The sequence below is a fragment of the Astatotilapia calliptera genome, chromosome 11, assembly GCF_964374335.1.
Source record: "Astatotilapia calliptera chromosome 11, fAstCal68.1, whole genome shotgun sequence".
Taxonomy (NCBI): domain Eukaryota; kingdom Metazoa; phylum Chordata; class Actinopteri; order Cichliformes; family Cichlidae; genus Astatotilapia; species Astatotilapia calliptera.
In genome coordinates this window covers 37,607,326-37,627,455 of record NC_137432.1, presented here as the reverse complement: position 1 = coordinate 37,627,455, position 20,130 = coordinate 37,607,326, and the positions used below count along the sequence as shown (strand labels likewise).

Sequence of the window (20,130 nt, the reverse complement as noted above, 5' to 3'; positions counted from 1 at the left end):
GGGTTGCCCTTTTGTGGGCCCAGCTATGAAGAAACTGGTGCCAAAGACTGCTCTACCATTAATCATGATTTCATAGACACCCATGCTGTGACTGACCTAACTCTAGTTACGAATGAGGGCCAGTCAGAGCAGTGTTGTGATAATGAAAGGACTGTGTGTAACTGTTTTGAAAAACCACACAACGAAACCACAGACAACGTTCTTGGCCCTGTAGAATCCAGGACTTTTTCTAGTGTTGCTCCCATAGCCGCACCACATGGAGCAAAGGTTCATGAGACAGCGAAAGGGATTCACACGTCGACTGTACAGTCTGCTTCTGAGCCTGCTAGGAATGGCGTGAGCTTTCTCTCCGCCTCAGACTGTCATCTACTGCAGCAAACTCGTACAGCCGAGACGGAGTGTTACCCCCGCGTGCAGATCGTAGTGGAGTCTAGTTCCGTATTCCCTGATGGTGGGATTGCAGACAGGGCTCAAGACCAAATGCACAGGAACGTGAGCTCTGATGCTACTGCTTCTCAGTCGCAGACTGTTAGGCCAGCCATAAGCATGCCTGCCTCTTTATGTGACTCTGAATCCAGCTACGGACTTATGTGCAATCCTACCATGAACTATTGTGTTGACAATACCGACAGGGAGTTGGCATCTACTACTCGAGTTACCGAAAGTGTTCATGACCTGAGAAATTATGTTTTCAAAGCTTGTCATGCTAACAGTGTTCTATGTGCTGCCTCACCAGTCGCTTCTGAGCTTAAGACTCTCCCCAGGGCCTCCTCAGATGCCACGTCAGCTGGGGGGCCCGAGGAGCCCGTCCAGTCCCACGCCACGTCAGCTGGAGGGTCCGAGGGGCCCGTTCAGCCGCCTGTCTCCGCTGGAGGGTCCGAGGGGCCCGTTCAGCCGCCTGTCTCCGCTGGAGGGTCCGAGGGGCCCGTTCAGCCGCCTGTCTCCGCTGGAGGGTCCGAGGGGCCCGTTCAGCCGCCTGTCTCCGCTGGAGGGTCCGAGGGGCCCGTTCAGCCTCAAGCCTCGTCCGCTGGAGGGTCCGAGGGGCCCGTTCAGCCTCAAGCCTCGTCAGCTGGAGGGCCCGAGGAGCCTGTTCGGCCACCTGTCTCCGCTGGAGGGTCCGAGGGGCCCGTTCAGCCTCAAGCCTCGTCAGCTGGAGGGCCCGAGGAGCCCGTTCAGCCACCTGTCTCCGCTGGAGGGTCCGAGGGGCCCGTTCAGCCTCAAGCCTCGTCAGCTGGAGGATCCGAGGGGCCCGTTCAGCCTTCTGTCTCCGCTGGAGGGTCCGAGGGGCCCGTTCAGCAACCTTCCTCATCAGCTGGGGGTTCTGGAGAACCGCACCAGCCTCATGCCACGTCAGCTGGGGGGTCCGAGGGGCCCGTTCAGCCTCCTGTCTCCGCTGGAGGGTCCGAGGGGCCCGTTCAGCAACCTTCCTCGTCAGCTGGGGGTTCTGGAGAACCGCACCAGCCTCATGCCACGTCAGCTGGAGGGTCCGAGGGGCCCGTTCAGCCTTCTGTCTCCGCTGGAGGGTCCGAGGAGCCCGTCCAGCCTCACGCCTCGTCTGCTGGAGGGCCCGAGGAGCCCATCCAGCCACCTTCTGCTACGCCAGCTCCAGCCTGTGCTTCGCCTGCTGCAGCTCCAGCCTGTGCTTCGCCTGCTGTGGCTTCATCAGAGTCTTCGTCAGCCGCAGCTCCAGAGCCTTCGTCAGCGTCAGCCGCAGCTCCAGAGCCTTCGTCAGCGTCAGCCGCAGCTCCAGAGCCTTCGTCAGCGTCAGCCGCAGCTCCAGAGCCTTCGTCAGCGTCAGCCGCAGCTCCAGAGCCTTCGTCAGCGTCAGCCGCAGCCGCCTCAGAGCCTTCGCCAGCCGCAGCAGCCTCAGAGCCTTCGCCAGCCGCAGCAGCCTCAGAGCCTTCGCCAGCCGCAGCAGCCTCAGAGCCTTCGCCAGCCGCAGCAGCCTCAGAGCCTTCGCCAGCCGCAGCAGCCTCAGAGCCTTCGCCTGGTCCGGCCTCCGAGTCTTCAGCCTCGTCTGCCGCGGCTTCGGCCTTTGCTTCGTCTGGTCCTGTGCCCACCGGGCCATGGCCGGCACGCCTGACACTGGAGAGCCGCCGCTGCCTTCCGCGCGGCCGGCCCCCTGAACTGCTCCGCCGCTGCCTTCCGCGCGGCCGGCCCCCTGAACTGCTCCGCCGCTGCCTTCCGCGCGGCCGGCCCCCTGAACTGCTCCGCCGCTGCCTTCCGCGCGGCCGGCCCCCTGAACTGCTCCGCCGCTGCCTTCCGCGCGGCCGGCCCCCTGAACTGCTCCGCCGCTGCCTTCCGCGCGGCCGGCCCCCTGAACTGCTCCGCCGCCGCCGCCGCCGCTGCCTTCCGCGCGGCCGGCCTCCGGATCTGTTCTGTCACCGTGGCCACCTTTCCCGTGGCCGGCCTCCGGAACGGTTGGACTGGACTTTTGTGTTGTCGCCTCTCGGGTTGGCCTTCGGGCCTCTTTGGACATTCGCCTTCCTGTTCTGGACTCTTTTGTGTATTTGTGGACTCAGTTTTGTTCTCGTGCTCCTTGTTTTTGGTTCGTTTTGTTCCCTCCGTCCTGGTCCCCCGCCTCCCGCCCTGGGTGGGGTGTTTTCTGTTTCGCTTGTGTTTTGTTTCTCGGGTTTGGGCTGTCGGGAGCCAGCCCTTTAGGGGGGGGTGGTGTCATGGTCCTGGGCCATGTGGGCCCAGTATTCTTAGTTTTCATGTATTTTTGTATTTTGTTCTTTATTTAGGCCATGCTTCCTGGGTTGATCTGTTACGTTGTTCCTTATGTGTTTTCCCTTCGTGACTCTTACCCCCTGTGTGCCCCTCTGTGTATTTATGAGCCCTCGTTTCTCTTTGTGCTTTATTCTATGTTTTCCCCAGCCCGTTATGTCTGCGTTCTCCCCGTGCTCTCTCTCCTCCTGTTTGAACCTCTGTGTACTTCCTGCTTTACTTTGCCCATCTCCCATCAGTGTTACGTTCACTCCTGCCGTGTCTTGTTATGATTATCAGTGTCACCTGTGTTCCCCGTGTGCATCCACTTCCCCTGATCTTCCCTCATGTGTATTTAGTCTCTGTGTTTCGTACAGTCTGTGTCGCGTCGTCTGTGTTCCCACCCTCCATGTTTCCGTGCCCGGTCTGTTGTATTCATAGTCTTACCTCAGTTCATTCCCAGTTTAGGTTTCTGTTTAGTTATTGCTTTTGAGCTGCCCTCATTCTTGTTTGTTTCTCTTGCGTTACCAGCCACAATAAAAGGCTCGCTTTTGTTTAAAGTTTACTCCCGTGTCACTCGTGTCTGCACCTGAGTCCTCCACGCACTCTCCACACGGTCTGTCACAGCGGACCGTGACACTGCCAGCTCCACTTTCTACTCTACTGACATGCTGCTTCATCACTGGATCAAATTTGGCCATAAGCTCCACTTCTTTCAGAAAATTGCCATTGTCTGGTTTATTTAATGTGTCTGTGGACCCCCTGAAAGCCATGTTTCTTTCAGCTAAGGACTGAATTATTGCCACCAAACGATGTAGAACTTCACGCCACCTTTTTCTCTCAGCCTCAGCAAGTGCCATCTCTTGTTTATCTATTGTGAGTCCTTTCGCAAAACGGACCTCCAAGTCCTTCCATGTTGCCATGTGAGCATTATGCTCCTGGCTATCCTCATGGACCTTGAGCAAGTGGCTTGCATTTTTCCAGTCCTTCAGACCTTCCCTACTCAGTTTGTAATCTCTCTTGGAAAACATTTTGCAGCAGAAGCAGTGCAAGCTATCCTCTTTTTTCGAATACATAAGCCAGGTTCTTCTCACCTTTTCCCCATTGATTAAGAGTCTGTTAAAATAATCATGCTGACACCTTCGCCCGTCTTTCTGTTTCGGGAATGTGAAGTCACTATCAATTACAAATGGACCTCTGTGAACTAACTCTGTTCGTACCTTTTCAGTTAAAGCAGAAGGCCAGTCAGCAGGGTCTATTGGTGCAGCAGGAAGACCGCTTGATGCTGCTGCATCATGGCTGGGTTGTGCTGCTGGTGCTGCTGATGCTGCATCACTGGTGGGTTGTGCTGCTGAAGTGGAGGCAGCAGCGGTAGATGTGGTAGATGGCCCAGGGGTGGGATTTAGAAACTTCAACAGTGCATCTGAAGAGAGGAGTATGTGACACCACTGAGTATTAAAGTCTAATAATAAAAACATATGATTCCAGGAATAAAATGAAATGATATAATATAAATGAAAAACCAAAGAGATATATGTATGATCTTAACTGATATGCAAATTAGATTAGATTCAATTTATTGTCATCATTACAGTGAAATGCTGAATAGCAGAATGCAAAGTAACAGTATAATATCATATGAGAATGTTATGTTATGATTATCTTTGACCGAATCACAGCAGTGCTCATATTAAAAAACAGCATTCCCTCTCATGTGATATTGCTTAATTAACATTAATGATGTGCGCTTTAACAACTAGGCTTACAACTATAATATATACAGGGGTGGAAAAGTGACTATTACCTGCAGGGTAAACGTTAGCTAACCAGAAGGCAATAACAATGTAAACAAAAAACACCTGCTTAAAAGATGAATACAAATGAGGAATGGTGGGAAAGGTGGGAGTACTGTAATTACCTAACGTTACATTATTATTTTCCATAACAATTTAGCCCCCTCCACAATATTAACTGACGTTAAAACAGTTAACTAGCTATTTATTGATTAGCAATTAGCGAATCATGTAACATTAGCTTAATGCTAAAAATTTAGGTTACTATCACATTCAAATAATTTCATGTAGGCTAACGTTACCTACCTCTGTCTTTTTCTCGTTTCTCCTCCTCTTCTTCTCTCTTTTTCTTCCCTGGCCACCTGACAGTTTTGGCCGTTTTGACATCTTGTGTCCAAAAGGAACCATGATACGGGAAGGGAGGGGGCGCATTGTACGGGGAGGGGGGGCGTAATGTTGTAACAAATAATGTTTCTATTAACTAAGCTTTACTTTGCATTTTAATTAACGTGGGATTATTTTTTGTATTTAGAAATAATAGTACCAACTTTTTTTTTTTCAACATTTATGGCACTGGCGTGGCGCCCCCTGATGGACGGCGCCCTTAGCATTTGCCTATACGGCCTATGCCACGGGCCGGCCCTGCATTGAGGAGCCCTGTACAACACGTCTTCACATGGCTACCAGACACGCCCCCCGTCATTTTGTTATTATTCAATTCAGAACTGCCCAGACCAGACACAGTGACGTTTCACCAGAATCCCTTTGATCTCTGGTCTTCTTTATGACATCAGCACACGAAAACCTATAAATAGGGGAGAGGTTCTCACTCTTGGCAGTCTTTCAAAGAGAGTGGAAGAATTCACTAGGCAGGAAACTACTGGAAACTTGCGTTTCTGACACAGTTGACGGTATTTTTAAAAAATCTTTTAGTTGGTACAGAGATTTAGCATCAACTTCAATTTGAAATATGAGTCTGTCAAATCCTGTTGTATGCAACATGAGAGCCGAGAACGAAAAACTTAAACAGCAAATCAAAGAGCTGAAAAATGAGAATAAAACTCTCAAACAACAAAACTCTACCATACGTGACCTTAAAGTCGAGAACGCCGACCTTAAGGAGCAAAAAAGAGAGCTCATAAATGAGAACAAGATTCTCCAAAAAAACATTGAAGTTCTCTTCAAACGAAGTGGGTTCTCTAAAAACAAGAGGAAAAGAGACCTGCAACTAGAGAATGAAACAATTCACATCAGAATTCAAGAGCTGGAATATTTGAATACAGTTCTACAGGATTCACAAAGCTCCAATAGCAAAGAAATTCAGCAACACAAAGAGGTGATGCAGGAAATGCAGGATGAAATCAGAGAGCTGCAAAGCAAAAAGGCAGGCTATGTTATAAAAGTGAAAGGCATGGAAAAGGACAACCAGTCTTTAAGAGAGGAAAATGATGTGATGATAAAACGCATGTGTGAGCTGAAAAGGGACTTTGAAAAGGAAAAAGATGACATGCAACAGGAAATACAGGCTGTTAAAACTGAGCTCCATCAGGCAAACACAGCCTTTAAAGAGTTACAAGAGAGTGAAGAAAGAAAAAGGATCATGAATGAGGAAAACAAAACAACGGACAGTGAACAGCTCAGACAGACCCTGGAACGCCAATGCTTTGCACATGAAATTGACATATTGAGGCGGCATAACGAACTTCTTGAACAGGACCTCCAGGAGCTTTCCAAAAGGAGTGGTGATTCTCAAAAAGAACTGAAACCACACGATGAGGGTGCGAAAGGAGAATCACGGATCTTCAAAGCCACTGAGAAAGACTCCCAACATGATGTTAACGTGACCAACAGAGAAAAGGAGTTGTTGTGCCATGAATTTGAGGAAATGAAAAGAGAGCTTGAAGAGGTCAAGAAAAATCTGTATGATTCACAGGAAGAACATAACAATCTGATAAACAACTACGATGTCCAAGTTGACATACTCAAACAACAAAATAAGGCCTTAGAAAATACGGTTAGTGACCTTACCAAAAAGATGTGGAATGGACGGGAAGCGATGAGACAAATGGAAAAGAACTTTCAAGAACAAAGGAAGCTACTCGAAAATCTCCGAGGAGAATTCGAGGAAATTTAGCACAACTACGACTTTGGCCCTCCCTATTAAAGCTGGTTAACGCAGGTTCAATAGGGCTATAACTTAGACAATGGAAGTTCATTTGATTTAATTGGCCCAAAATGAGTGACTGCACCCAGACACTCAGTAGCAAAAAAATTACAGAGATTCAAGAGAGAAAACTGTTTCTGCATAGACTCCTATAGTACTGCAAGTCGTGTCATCGCTTGGTGTCCTGCATAGAGTGCAGGTTTAAGGTATCTACGTATCTTTCAGAATTAGAAGCTATGCTGCGTCAGGGGTTATAACAGCTGTGCCCCCCCCCCCAACCGGTCGAGGCAGATGGCCGCCCCTCACTGAGCCTGGTTCTGCCGAAAGTTTCTTCCTGTTAAAAGGGAGTTTTTCTTTCCCACCGTCACCAAGTCTAAGGAGCTTGGAGAAAAGCGCCTGGACTTCTTTAACTTAAAGAAGTCCAGGCGCTTTTCTTTCCAAGCTCCTTAGACTACTATGGCCTTGATGACTGATAACCTTCACAGACACTGTCATCAAGGGTTTGCTCACAGGGGATCATCTGATTGTTGGGGGGTTTTCTCTCTTATATTGTATGGTCTTTACCTTACAATATAAACAGCCGAGAAGCGGCTATTTTTGCCATCCGGTGCTTTAGAAATACATCTTAGCTGAACTGAACTCCATAACATCTGGACCGAAATGCCTACACACAACGGTAGGCATTTCAATCAAGAGCTCTGTCCAAAACGTTCAGTGACAAGCATCAGCACCAGGATTGTTTTTTAGCTCACCAACAGTTTTTTATTGTAACTGCAACTTTGTAAGACTGGGTTGGGAGATGTTCTTGTGGTGAGCTTTTATTCACATAATTGGTTTCTTTAATAGTGAAATAAAATAAATTTGTATAACTGGAAACAGCGTTCTCATGTGTGATTATCACATTGTATTCTTTAAACCATGTAACAGAATATATAATATATATAATTTACTCATAGTCATATTAATGTCTAATGTGATTGAGTTTCCTCATCTCTACTTATGTGCTGATGTGTTCACTGAGGCCATTGTATGGTCCATTTTGGCTGCATTTCCATGTTTTAAACATGAAATTTGCTTATTTAAAGGGTGTCTCATGTATCTCTTATGCAGAAATATGTGTTGCCTAGCTGGACAAATGTAGCACAGGTCTACTATTATTGGCCTAATGTATTTTAACAATCATTTCAGCATCCAGATAATCTCTTTCATACTCCCTTAGATGAATTTAGCCTGGTTGTCATGAAATAGGCATTTGAAACAATAACTACCAGTATCTTCGAATGTGTGTGATTGCACTAATCCTACACATTCTTTGCAAGACAACTGGGTGCTTTTATGTAAAGAATGATCTGAGAACACTGAGGCTAATGAAGTAACAAGAGAAACATAGTAAGTAGTCTTTCAGTTTGCATGATCAATTTTGATTATTGTTCATTTTCATTTACCATGTCAACATGTTTTAGAGCAACGTTTTCTGATTTTGAGCTCTTTTAGGTGTAAGTCATCGTCAGTGATCACCCTAAGCCCAAAGCAACACCAAACATGGGCAACCAAAATGCATCATTTTGTTAGCATGTAATTGTTCTCCCAATTCTTAGAAATCAGGAAACAACAAAAATAACAATTTTAACTTACAGACATGAAACACTCCCCCACCCTGGAAAAAAGTCCATTTTGCCTTTTACAAAAATATAAGGTTAGTGTAATGTTAGATTTTGCATTACTACCTATGACTGAGACCTCAAAGGTAATTCCTCGACTGCTTCAGTAACAGCCTGGTTGATTTTAACAAGTTAAGTAAATTTGCGGTCAATTTAGACTCAATTCAAAATCTCCTACTTGGGACGAACACTAAATGTAAATAGCTGACTTTCTAAATAAACCTATCCATCTTTGCAAGGTCAAGTTTTGCTTTCATTAAATTCCAAATGTTTAGCCATAATTAGCTTAGCTGTCCTACTCTTGTTACTGCTCTTTCCTACTGCTGTTACAATCAAATGAACATCTCTGCAAAGATAAATTAGCTGAGACCTTAGGTTGATGGTAGTTACTAGCAAACACAGAAACGTACATACACTATATAGTACAGTTCTATGATACATCAGCAAATAGAACAATTTGTGGCAATGCAGACAAGCAGAGAAACAGTTTAATTCGTTGAATTTGTTCACTTGATCGGAGGTGTGTTTCCTGCAGATATACAACATCGGATCTCAATGATTTTAAATGAGTAAAAGCCCTTGTGCGTTTAACCGGATTATTTATACCTTTAACATTCCAGCTTATAAAACGAAGAGCAGATGACTTTGCGAGCTTGCCATTCAGGTACCAAAATGCAGGTGCAGAAAAAATATGTCCCAACCTCTGGAACCCCCCCCCCCCCCGCCCCAAAAGAAAGAGGGGGAGAGGAAAAAAAAAAGGGGGAAAAATAAATAAATAAAACGAACCTCAAAACCCCATGCTGATCTACTATTATCCCTGAGATCGCAACCCTCCAGGCTAGGATAGCACAGTGACTAAACGTACTGTTAACCGGTGATAGATGGACAAGCAGACTAACAAATCTAAGGAACAGTAGAAGTGGTTCTCTACAAGAACCGCTCAGTGTTTGTTTTGACTCTCCCTCTCAGGTCAATCTTTCAGAACAAACTTCAGTTATTACTTCCTTCGTTGTTCTCTTGCACCCATTCCTACTTCCTAATGTTGTAGAGTTTTAACCCTCAAAGTGTCTTGAGCTGACTGTTGCTGTGATCTGATGCTATAAAAATAAAGTGGAAAATAAAATGGACTTTTCACTGATAAATCATGGCCGAACACACTTGTAAAATATACTTTCAAACATTTCAACAATATTTTTTATTTTTTATTGAAAATTAAACTGTTCTTCTTGTTTCTGCTCAGGAAATCTTGTTAGCAGGTCAGCAGCAGAGAGCTGAAGATGTCTGGCAGCTCAGGTGAGTCACAGTGTTGCGCAGGTATAAAACACTCAGTGCAGTGCTTCTTCTTTTACATTTGTTTGCTAACTTATTTAACTAAAACTCTGATTTATAAACTCCTTTGTTGGAAATCCAGAGCTGCAGTGTTTCTCCCTGCAGGCTGGAGCTGTGTCTCCCCCTTCTGGCAGTGAGAGTAATTACACAAACACTGTCGGTGCTGAGGATGAGAAAAAGCCTCAGCAACGGTCACAGATGGCTTTCTCTGTCAGACCGTCATGCTTCCTCTGAACACCGAGTCTCTTTTTATCTGAATCATCACAAAGTTTTCTCTGTTTGCATCACTTGTCATGATTTGGAGTTTGAGCCTGTTTATCAGCACCGACCTGTCGGCTGCTGTCTTCTTCTTCTGTTGCAGCCTCCAGACGTCACTGAGGACCAACGAAGAAGAATGAGGCCAACGCCACTATCACCTGTAATATACCTGCTGCTGTCTCTTTTTATCGTAATCATCACAAACTGTTTTTCTTCACATTTGCTCTGTTCTCCTTGTTCTTTCAAAATAAATGAACACTCCTGCCACCATCAAAATAATAAAACTTAATTTAAAGGTTCTCCCCACAACCTTGTGTGTTCTGTAACTCCTCAGTAAGTCCGGTGAAAATGAGCCCTGTCTGCTCCTTTCTGATTCAAAACTCTCACTGTGCCTCTTTAGTAAATCCCAACTGTAGCTTTTTAACACTAAAAGTTGACTTTGCTCCTGCTGCAAAGCGTTAGGAAATCTGGCCATATTCCAACTCGCATGAAGAAGTGAAATTTTCCATCCATCTGCAGTCTAAGCAGCAGGGAGAGCAGGGTGATCAGCCAAGCAAAGAGCCAGATCTCTCCAGCGTGTCCTGGCTCTGCCCTGGAGCCTCCTCCCTGTAGGACATCCCTAGAAGACGTCAGTTAAGCGACCAGGATGCCAGTGATAGAGACAAATGACAGAGCTCCTCCTGTCTCTAAGACAAAGACCAGCGACGCTCCAACCACAGCTCATTTCATCTCACCCCGTGGAGATTTGCTCCGTCACTGTCACAACTACTACAATGACCTCACCTGCAGTGATGGGTGAGTCCTTCTCCTCTTCCCCGGATTCGATTCGATGTTCTCTGTGGAAGGCGTGGCAGTGGGAGTGGCCACTACCTCCTCTCAAATCAAGTTACAGTTTGCTAGAATCATTTCAGGGCCAGCTAAAAGTCTTGCTTCATGTCCTGTCCAAACTCCTACTGAATTTTCCTCTCAGCCGCTGCCTGGGCCACACTGGTCCATGTTGAGGCTGCAGCTCATGCTTCCACCATGTGGAAGAGGCCTCTGCAAGACCCTCCCGGGACATATATGTTTAGAAACGCCAGGTCTGTCGGGTACCAAGCACCTGATTCAAGTCACCACCAAGTGCTGATCAGCTGAGCTTCTCTCTCTTCACCCGTGTGTCCAAGAAACTGCAGATCTGATGGTATGATGACAAAATCAACCACTGACCTGTAACTGAGAGTCCCGTTCAACACCATCACTCACTGAATCACACACGCTCTCTTTCTAAGGAGTGCTGGAACATCACATTTTCTCTCTGCACTCATGTTAAAGTCAACTTTAACACTTAACACCTGTTAATGTCGGTGTAAACCTGCCTCCACTGGTTTACACCGACCTCAGCAGGCATTTCCTGCTTCTAATCTCTGCTCTAAATCAGATTCCATAACAAAGTGGTTGAGTCGCAGCGTTGTGATTAAGTCTGCACTGTGTACTGTTTCAGCTGTCATCACATGCAAAGTGCCCACTCAGAGAGAAGGTTATAACCTACATGTGGCTGACGCTTCCTGTTGGTGACCCATATTTGTCAGTAAACAGCTAACCACAGGAAGCTGCAGGCTGAATATTGCTCCATTACTTTATTACCTGCTGTCACAGAGCAGATATATTGACTGGACCCTTGATTAGCGATGCCCTGCTAGTATTGGCTTGGACCCTTTTTGCATTCAGAGCTCTCTTAGTCCTGAGATTCAGTAAGATGCTGGAAACGTTCCTCAGAGACGTTAGTCCATAAGGACAGATGGTGTCATGAAATCAATATCCTTAGTATCCTTATTTTCCTATTATATTGTTTTATGTACTGAAGGCTTGTAGAGCAAGGCCACTTTTGACTTTTGCTCAGCACAGGCATATTAATAGATAAGACACAGAAAAGAGGAACTTTGCCAAATAAGCAATGTTTGAACCTGTGTGACGTGTAAAGTACCAAAATAAAACCTATATGAGGCACAGTTTATGATTCTAATGTTAGAGATCCTGCAACTGGCGTTTGGGCTGTGCAGGGGTCTCTCTTCCGGAAGATGATTGAATAAAAAGAAATATAAATGTTTTAACACACTATGAGTCGGTTTTCTCTGTTCTATCATGGGGACAAAAGAATCGGGGTTAATAATAGCATCACACAAAGGCTGCAGGTCGCTGATGTGAATCTTCTGCTCCACCATATTTCAAAAGTGCTCTACTGGGCTGAAATCTGAATCCAGCTCTCAGTTACTTGTCCAACAAGTAACCAGTTTGAGATGTTTGTAGCTTTGTGACATGTTACATGCCTAAAACTGTTGAAAGGTTTTAGGCAGGTGTAAAGAAAAAATGCTTTCAGAAATGGAAGTGCTAATCATTTATTATTATCAATCAGCAAAATGCAGTGAATGAACAAAAGAGAAATCACATCAATATCTGGTGGGACCAGCCTTTGCCTTCTTCTAGGTCCAATTGCACACAGTTTTTGAAGGAGCTCGGCTGGTAGGTTGTTCCAAACATCCCGGAGAACTAAGCACAGATCATCTGTGGATGAAGGCTTCCTCACATCCTTCTGTCTCCTCCCTGAGTAAATGTGGTTATCCCGGCTGGACGTTTGTCAAAGCTGGGAAGGCACCTAAAGAAAGCTCCAGCCGATCCAGGAGAGAAGGACAACTGCTGCCAAAGCAAAAACCTGTAGTGATCCCGTACGTGTCAGGAGTATCGGAGCAGCTGAGATGCATTTGTTCTAAACACCGGGTCTCTGTGACCTTTAAACCCCAAAACACGCTGCGCCAAAAACTGGTCCACCCCAAGGATCGGGTCCCCGACACAAACAGAGTAACATAGTGTACGCTGTTAAGTGTAGGAGGACTGGCAGGATTTATACATCGGGGAAACCAAACAACCTCTGGCTACAACACAGCAGAGCCACCTCGTCAGGCCAGGACTCTGCAGTCTGTTTACACCTACAGGCCAGTGGACACTCTTTCAATGATGAGGATGTAACATCCTGGACAGGGAGGAGCGCTGGTTTGAGGGCGGAGTCAAGGAGGCCATTTACGTGAAAAGGGAAAGACCATCTCTGAATGGAGGAGGGGCCTAAGGGTACATCTGTCACCATCTTACAATGCTGTGATTGCAGCCATTCCCCAACTCTGTGAATGGGACTCATGGCTCAACTTTTATATTTCTGAAAGCTTTCTTTGTTTGCAGCATTCTTCACACCTGCCTAAAACTTTTGCACAGAGTACTCAAGGAGGCTGTGATGTTTGAATAATGCTCAGATGGTACTGATGAGCCCAAAGTGTAGCGTGAAAATGTCGAGACTCATCAGACCAGACGACATTTTCCAGGAGTCTGCTGTCCAACTGTGGCGAAGCTGTGTGAACTGTCGCCTCAGTTTCCTGTTTTTATCTGTGTTCAGAGATGCGTCTGCAAAGTGTGCAGGCGGCAGTTTAAGATACTGTTTCCTTCTCGTGAGCTCAAAGCAGACCAAGCATTCCCTCAGTACCCCAAAGCATTTCACCCAGAGAACTGTCACTCACTGGGTGTTTTCTATTTTAGTGATCATTGAGTACATATACAGCACTATGGAAAGTGTAAAGTAACCACACATTTCTTTATAGTTTGCTTCCAGGGAGCCAGAGTTTCTTAATAGTTCTCCAGGATCCACAAAGGTTTTTCTGTGTCGCCTAAACATCATTTGTTCTCAGCTGAACTCTTCGACTATTTCTTCAATTAAATCTACAACAAATAGCAAAAATAATCACCAATAAGTTGATTCCTAAAGAGCTATGAGCAGACTACCTGAGATATTTCAGCACCAACAGAAACACAGAGCTGAAGTCGTTAAGATTTTCACTGGAGGTGATCCGATTGGACAGAAATTAGAAATGAGGAGATGAGAGGGACAGCTGAGCGGTTTGGAGACCAACTTAGAGACACGAGGCTGAGGTGTTATTGAGGATTTCCTAACCTAAGATTAGACAGGACAAGAGAGGATCCTGAAGTTTGGGAGGATTTAGTCACGTCACACCTAATAACAAACAATACGTTCTGCACTAACCTGTGAATCATTCATGTAAATAAAGGCACTTAGCTCAGGGGCGTTTACCATAAACACCACTTCCTCCTCTTAGTAGGTGAGAGGCCACCTCCTGCAGCTGTAAAAACCACAGCTGGCCACTTGTCTCGATCTGTTTTCCACTCATACCTGTGAAGTAAGAAGGCTGCTAGTCATTGCTTTGACATCTTCCCTCCAACCTTTACTTTTCTACCATGCGGTCTATAAATAGAAACATCAAAACAGTTTCCTGTAGAACACAGGTGTCCAACTCCAGGCCTCGAGGGCCGGTGTCCTGCAGGTTTTAGACGTGTCCTTGATCCATCACAGCTGATTTAAATGGCTACATTACCTCCTCAACATGTCTTGAACTTGAGTTCTTGAACTAACCATGTGATTCAGGCGTGTTGACCCAGGCTGAGATCTGAAACCTGCAGGACACCGGCCCTTGAGGCCTGGAGTTCGACACCCCTGCTGTAGAAGATTCCTGGTTAGCTAACATCTGTAACACGACGCACTCCAAAAACAAAAAGCAGACAAACATACAGGTCTGCTGTGGTGTGTGAGAGGGCACAACAACGGCTTCTGTGCTGAGACCAGTTCTGTTTACATTACATTTACATTTCATCTGTCTGTGAATCACCACGTCTGCGAATCCCTGTCACCCTGAGGCGAGTGTTGCTCTGTTTAACTATATAAATGTCGAATACTGAAATTGATTTAAATGTGTTTTCTGTCTTCTGAGGTTTGTTATATTTACCCAGGTTCTTTAACAGCACCTAAAATGCTTTTCTTTGTTGAAGGACTCATGAGGCTTCCACATATTTTGGGCGAGGTTTCTTCAGCAGGATGAGAGCACGAGCATGAAGGTAAATGCCAGAAGCATGATAATAATTAGTGACATGAAACAATAAACATGTGAAAGTAAAAGTAAAGCCCTTCTTGTTTCCCCCTCTCTTCAGCTGTTTGCACTTCTAGCAGTGAAGCTCTAACCTGTTGTTTTCTCCTCCCTGTACTTCAACAGTACTGTAACAGTAAAGCTTTGAACAAACAGAGGAAGTGAAACACTGACCACAAAGACAAACCAGCGTCTCAGTCTGTCTGTCAGTGTCTTCATCAGCCCTGCTGCAGACATTCAAACAATAAATCGGCTCCTTATAACGTAAGGATGGCAGTTTGGGACAAAAACACTCTGTGGGGTTTCCTGTTGCTGCTCACAGGTAAGACTCTGACTGTGACACTGATGATGGATTTGATGTTTTTTTTGGTTTTACTTTGAATTATTTTTAGCCAAACCGCTTCTGCTTCTTTTCCTCTTGGTTGAAATCAATCAGACTTCACTGCCTGTTTACCAGCACGACCACCTCTCTGTGGTGCATTTCATAGAGCTACCAGTGAAACTCAAACATTTAAGTTCCTCCTCACCAAAGCTGCACTTCATGACATGTTTCAGTAACAGGTAATGCTCTCAAAAGGTCTCGAAAAAATCAGAGGAAATGAGACACGACCACAAAGCTAAGACGATGTCAGCCAGTGTCTTCATCAGCACTGCTGACCGCACGTTTAAAGAAGTCATTCAGTCGGCTCATTAAAATGTAAGGATGGCAGTTTGGGACAAAAACAGGCTGTGGGGGCTCCTGTTCCTGCTGGCAGGTAAGACTCTGACTGTGATGATGATGAAGCTTCTGTTTTCACATCAAACTGTTGTTAAAGAACAAACTCCACTGTGACTGAAGCCTTTTTCGTGATATCTTGATTGCTTCACGCGTATGAAATGTTATCTCTTTCAGAAACAACAGAACGAGAACACAGAATCAAAGTCGTTTGAATCTTTAAATCTGAAGTTGATCTGGGGACACTTTTTGATTGCGTTTGATTCCAGATTCAAAGATCTGATTGTTTGAACTGAATCTTTGTTTTAGAGCTTCACACACAGCAGTCTGTATTTTCTGTCTCTAAACTGAGTCACTGTGTTTGAATCTCAGCTCTGTGTTTGCTCTTCTTTAGGTGCTGTGGGTCAAACTGTGATCTATCCTCTCACGTCTACCTGTGCTGTCAGAGGATCCACTGCCACCCTCCCCTGCACCTTCACACCTCTGAAGACTTTCAGTGATGGTGGGAGAGAAGTTCCACCAGAGCTCATCAGAGTTGTCTGGTATCAGAGCCAGCAGCATCAGCTCTGTCAGCTCAACAAACCATTTGTGTACGACAGTGATTCAAAAAATCACAAACAACGCTTTGAATATCTGGGAGACAAGAAGACAAACTGCACTTTACAGATCAGAGACGTGCAGCAGAGAGATCACGCAACCTTTTGCTTCAGGATGGAAGTCGATCACACAAAAGTACATTTTAATATCAGCAGAGGAGTGACTGTCAGAGTTGTTGGTAAGAACATGTTGTGCCAGCACAAACACCTGCTCTATAAATTATATTAGGAATCTACAGACGCAATTATATTTATGTTGTTAGTGATCTAAAGAACACCTCGCTGACTTTAGTCTGTGTTATAACATCCAGAGATGAATCTGATCTAACAGCGTCATAGAGTCGAACACCAGCAGTAATGAAGAATTTATAATAAATCATCACAAGTTCAACAAACAAAAGTTAAGTATCAGCAGTCCCTACATGAGTGAAACTTCATCTCTTAATAAAAAATATCATTGAATAGAATAGAATTCAACTTTATTGTCATTGCACACGTCACAAGTACAAGGCAACGAAATGCAGTTTGCATCCATCCAGAAATGGATCTGACGATCTTGCTGTCTTTTCACTATTTTCGTGAATGCATGCATGAGGTTAAAGGTTGGTTCAAGAGTAATTCTCTTGTCCTGAACGAAAAGAAAACGGAGATCGTGGTGTTTGATAGTAAAATCCCCCGCGACCAACTGTGCGCTGCTCTGATGCCTTTTGCTAGCTCTCCTTCTGATTATGCCAGTAATTTGGGCATACTACTGGATAGCTCGCTTAAATTTGACAAGCAAGTGTCTGCTGTTGTGAGGTCTAGCTTTAATCAGCTGCGCCTCATTTCTAAGGCTAAGCGCTGTATTCCGCACATTGACCTGGAAAAACGCATTCGTGACTTCCAGGTTGGACTACTGCAACTCTCTTTACATTGGCCTTTCCTCCACCCTTCTCGTTAGATTGCAGACTGTCCAGAATGCGGCGGCACGCCTTTTGACAGGTAGCAGGAAGTTTTCTTCCATCACTCCTGTTCTTGCTGGCTTGCACTGGCTTCCAATTAAATACCGCATTCAATTTAAAATATTACTTTTCACCTACAAAACCATTAATAATTTGGCGCCGAGCTACCTCAATGAGCTTCTCAGGTTACACTCTCCTGTCAGAGTACTTAGATCTGCTACTCAAATTCTTCTGGAGCAACCTCGTTCTCGGCTGAAGTCTTGCAGTGACCGCGCGTTTGCTGTAGCTGCCCCGGTCTTATGCAACAACCTTCCTGTCGCTATCCGGGCGTCTGACTCTATGCCACTGTTTAAATCACGGCTGAAGACTTATTTGTTTAATCTTGCCTTTCCACCTAGTTAACACTTGGTGTGCGTTGGTACATTTTTATCCGTTATGCTTGTGAACTACTTTTATATCTTATGATTGTCAAGGTTTTTATAATTGATACGTGCCTGGTCCTTTCTCTTTTCCCTCCCATCTCCCTTTTCCTATTTTATTTTTGTCAAGCACCTTGGTATACCCTTGGTTTTTTAGTGTGCTTTATAAATAAAGTTTATTATTATTATTATTAAAGTGCTTTAGCCACAATATAGATATATTACAGAAATGGGTCTGTTACAATGAACATGGTATGAAGGTATGTCATGAATATGCTGTGACTATAAGTATGTGCAGGCTGTAGTGAGTATACAAGCTATAAATATGAAAACTATACAGAAATATGAAATATAAACATACAAGTTATAAACAGTGTTAGAATTATAATTATCATATTGTAATGATTGTTTATACAGAATCATACAGTAGTGCAGTTTAGATCAGTGAGATATGTGGATAGTTTCTACAGAGGCTGTATAAAGTGCTAGTGGTTGTGAGTGGTGGTTCAGTCCATGTTATTATTGTGTGTTTGAGGGTCCAGTTGGCCATTTGTTTGTTTTTGTCCATTGTGTGTGTTCAGTTATAGGTGGTTGTGTGCATGTGTGTCCAGTCCACGTGTTAACGTGGGTCAGATGTCAGGAGCAGTGTTGGTCAAGTTACTTGAAAAAATCAGTAACTAATTACTGATTACTTCCCCAAAAAAGTAATCCCGTTACTTTACTGATTACTTATTTTCAAAAATAATTAATTACTTAGTTACTTAGTTACTTTTGCTGCATAATCCATCATACAAAATGTAATCAAATGGAAAAGTCTCTTTTTAAAACTTGTTTTATTAGTTTTAATCTTTTAACTTTATGCATCAAGCAAACATTAAATTATCTGCAACACTCTCTGACTGGAAGAAATTAGTTTAACATTTAAACCTATTTTCTGCACATTCCAGCTCATAAAATAAAATATTTTGTGTGTTTACACTCAGTCTTTCAAATAGATGCAAGTAAAACACAGCAGAAAATAAATAAAGTCAAAGACTCAGCGGTCCTGTTGCTCTATTTTCACCTGTAAAGCAGGAGTGGGGTAGGCGGAGGGTTACCCTGGTGCAGGTGTGCCGCGGTCAGTGGAAGAATCCGTGAGTTTCTCTGTGAGTTTCCCATTACGTCGTAGCTACTCGGTGCTTGTTGGAAGTTTAGGGGTTTTTCGCTGTAAAAAGAAGTTTTCTTCCCACGCACAGCGGACACTAATGTTTTTGTCACTTTTTATGGAATCAAACTCAAAGTAAGGTCAGTACTTCCACGCTTTAAACGCTGCACGCTCATACTCTCTCCGCACTCGATATGTGATCCATTGTTGATCTGCACACAGCTGTTGTCACTAACGGTGCACTCGCTTATGTCACTGTCATGAGACATTCTCGCAAAAAAAATCACGGTTTTAGTAACGCAGTAATGCAGCGTTCCTACGGGAAAGTAACGGTAATCTAATTACCGTTTTTGCAATAGTAATCCCTTACTTTACTCGTTACTTGAAAAAAGTAATCAGATTACAGTAATGCGTAACACGTTACTGCCCATCTCTGGTCAGGAGTCTGACAGCTGTGGGGAAGAAGCTGTTCCGGTACCTGGTGGTCTTAGTCCGGAGGCTCCTGTAGCGCCTCCCAGAGGGCAGGAGGGTGAAGAGTCCATGTGATGGGTGACTGGGGTCTTTGATGATTTTCCCAGCCTTTCTCAGACACCGCTTCCTGTAGATGTCCTTTATGGCAGGAAGTGGTGCTCCGGCGATGTGCTGGGCAGTTTTTACGACCCTCTGCAACGCCTTCCGGTCCGAGGCAGAGCAGTTCCCGTACCAGACTGTTATACAGTTGGTCAGGATGCTCTCGATGGTGCAGCGATAGAAGTTCACCAGGATGTCTGAGGACAGGTGGTTCTTCCTCAGAGTCCTCAGGTAGAAGAGGCGCTGGTGAGCCTTCTTGACCAGCTTGCAGCAGTTGGTCGTCCAGATGAGATCCTCGGAGATGTGGACTCCCAGCCGTCCATTTAATGTAGATGGTTGGATGTGGGTCAGCATTCCTCCTGTAGTCCACGATGAGCTCCTTGGTCTTCTCAGTGTTAAGCAGCAGGTTGTTTGTGTCGCACCACTCAGCCAGATGATCCACCTCCTCCCTGTAGGCGGCCTCATCGTTGTCGTTGATGAGGCCAATCACCGTGGTGTTGTCTGCACACTTAATGATGATGTTGGAACCATCAGCAGGTCTGCAGTCGTGGGTGATCATACATGTGTGCACAGCTCACATGTCAGATGTTAGAATGATTTTAGACTCCTCAAACTTACAACAGACGGCTGGTGTTTAGAATAGAGTCGAATAAATAGTAAAAACATAATTTGATTATTTCTGAAGAAGTCTTACGGAGCTCCACATACAGCATCAGCATCATATTCAAGATGTTTCTGCTCCTGCTCAAAAGGCTCGGATTTCCTCCTGGATGAAATATTTTCATATTAGTTGAAATTCAGAATAATCTGTTAAAATAATAAAGTCTCATCTTAACTTTGATCTCAGACAAACTTGCTCAGGAACAAATAACGCAA

At 44.9% G+C, this 20,130-nt stretch overlaps 1 pseudogene across 1 annotated transcript in view; it reads left to right on the top strand.

Moving 5' to 3' along the window:
* LOC113032854 (CD276 antigen-like) overlaps positions 1-20,130 on the top strand; it is a 233,851-nt pseudogene that overhangs the window by 202,233 nt on the left and 11,488 nt on the right. Inside the window, exon 4 of the transcript XR_013912340.1 lies at positions 15,979-16,359. The product of XR_013912340.1 is annotated as a CD276 antigen-like (transcript). The remainder of the gene's footprint in view (positions 1-15,978; positions 16,360-20,130) is intronic.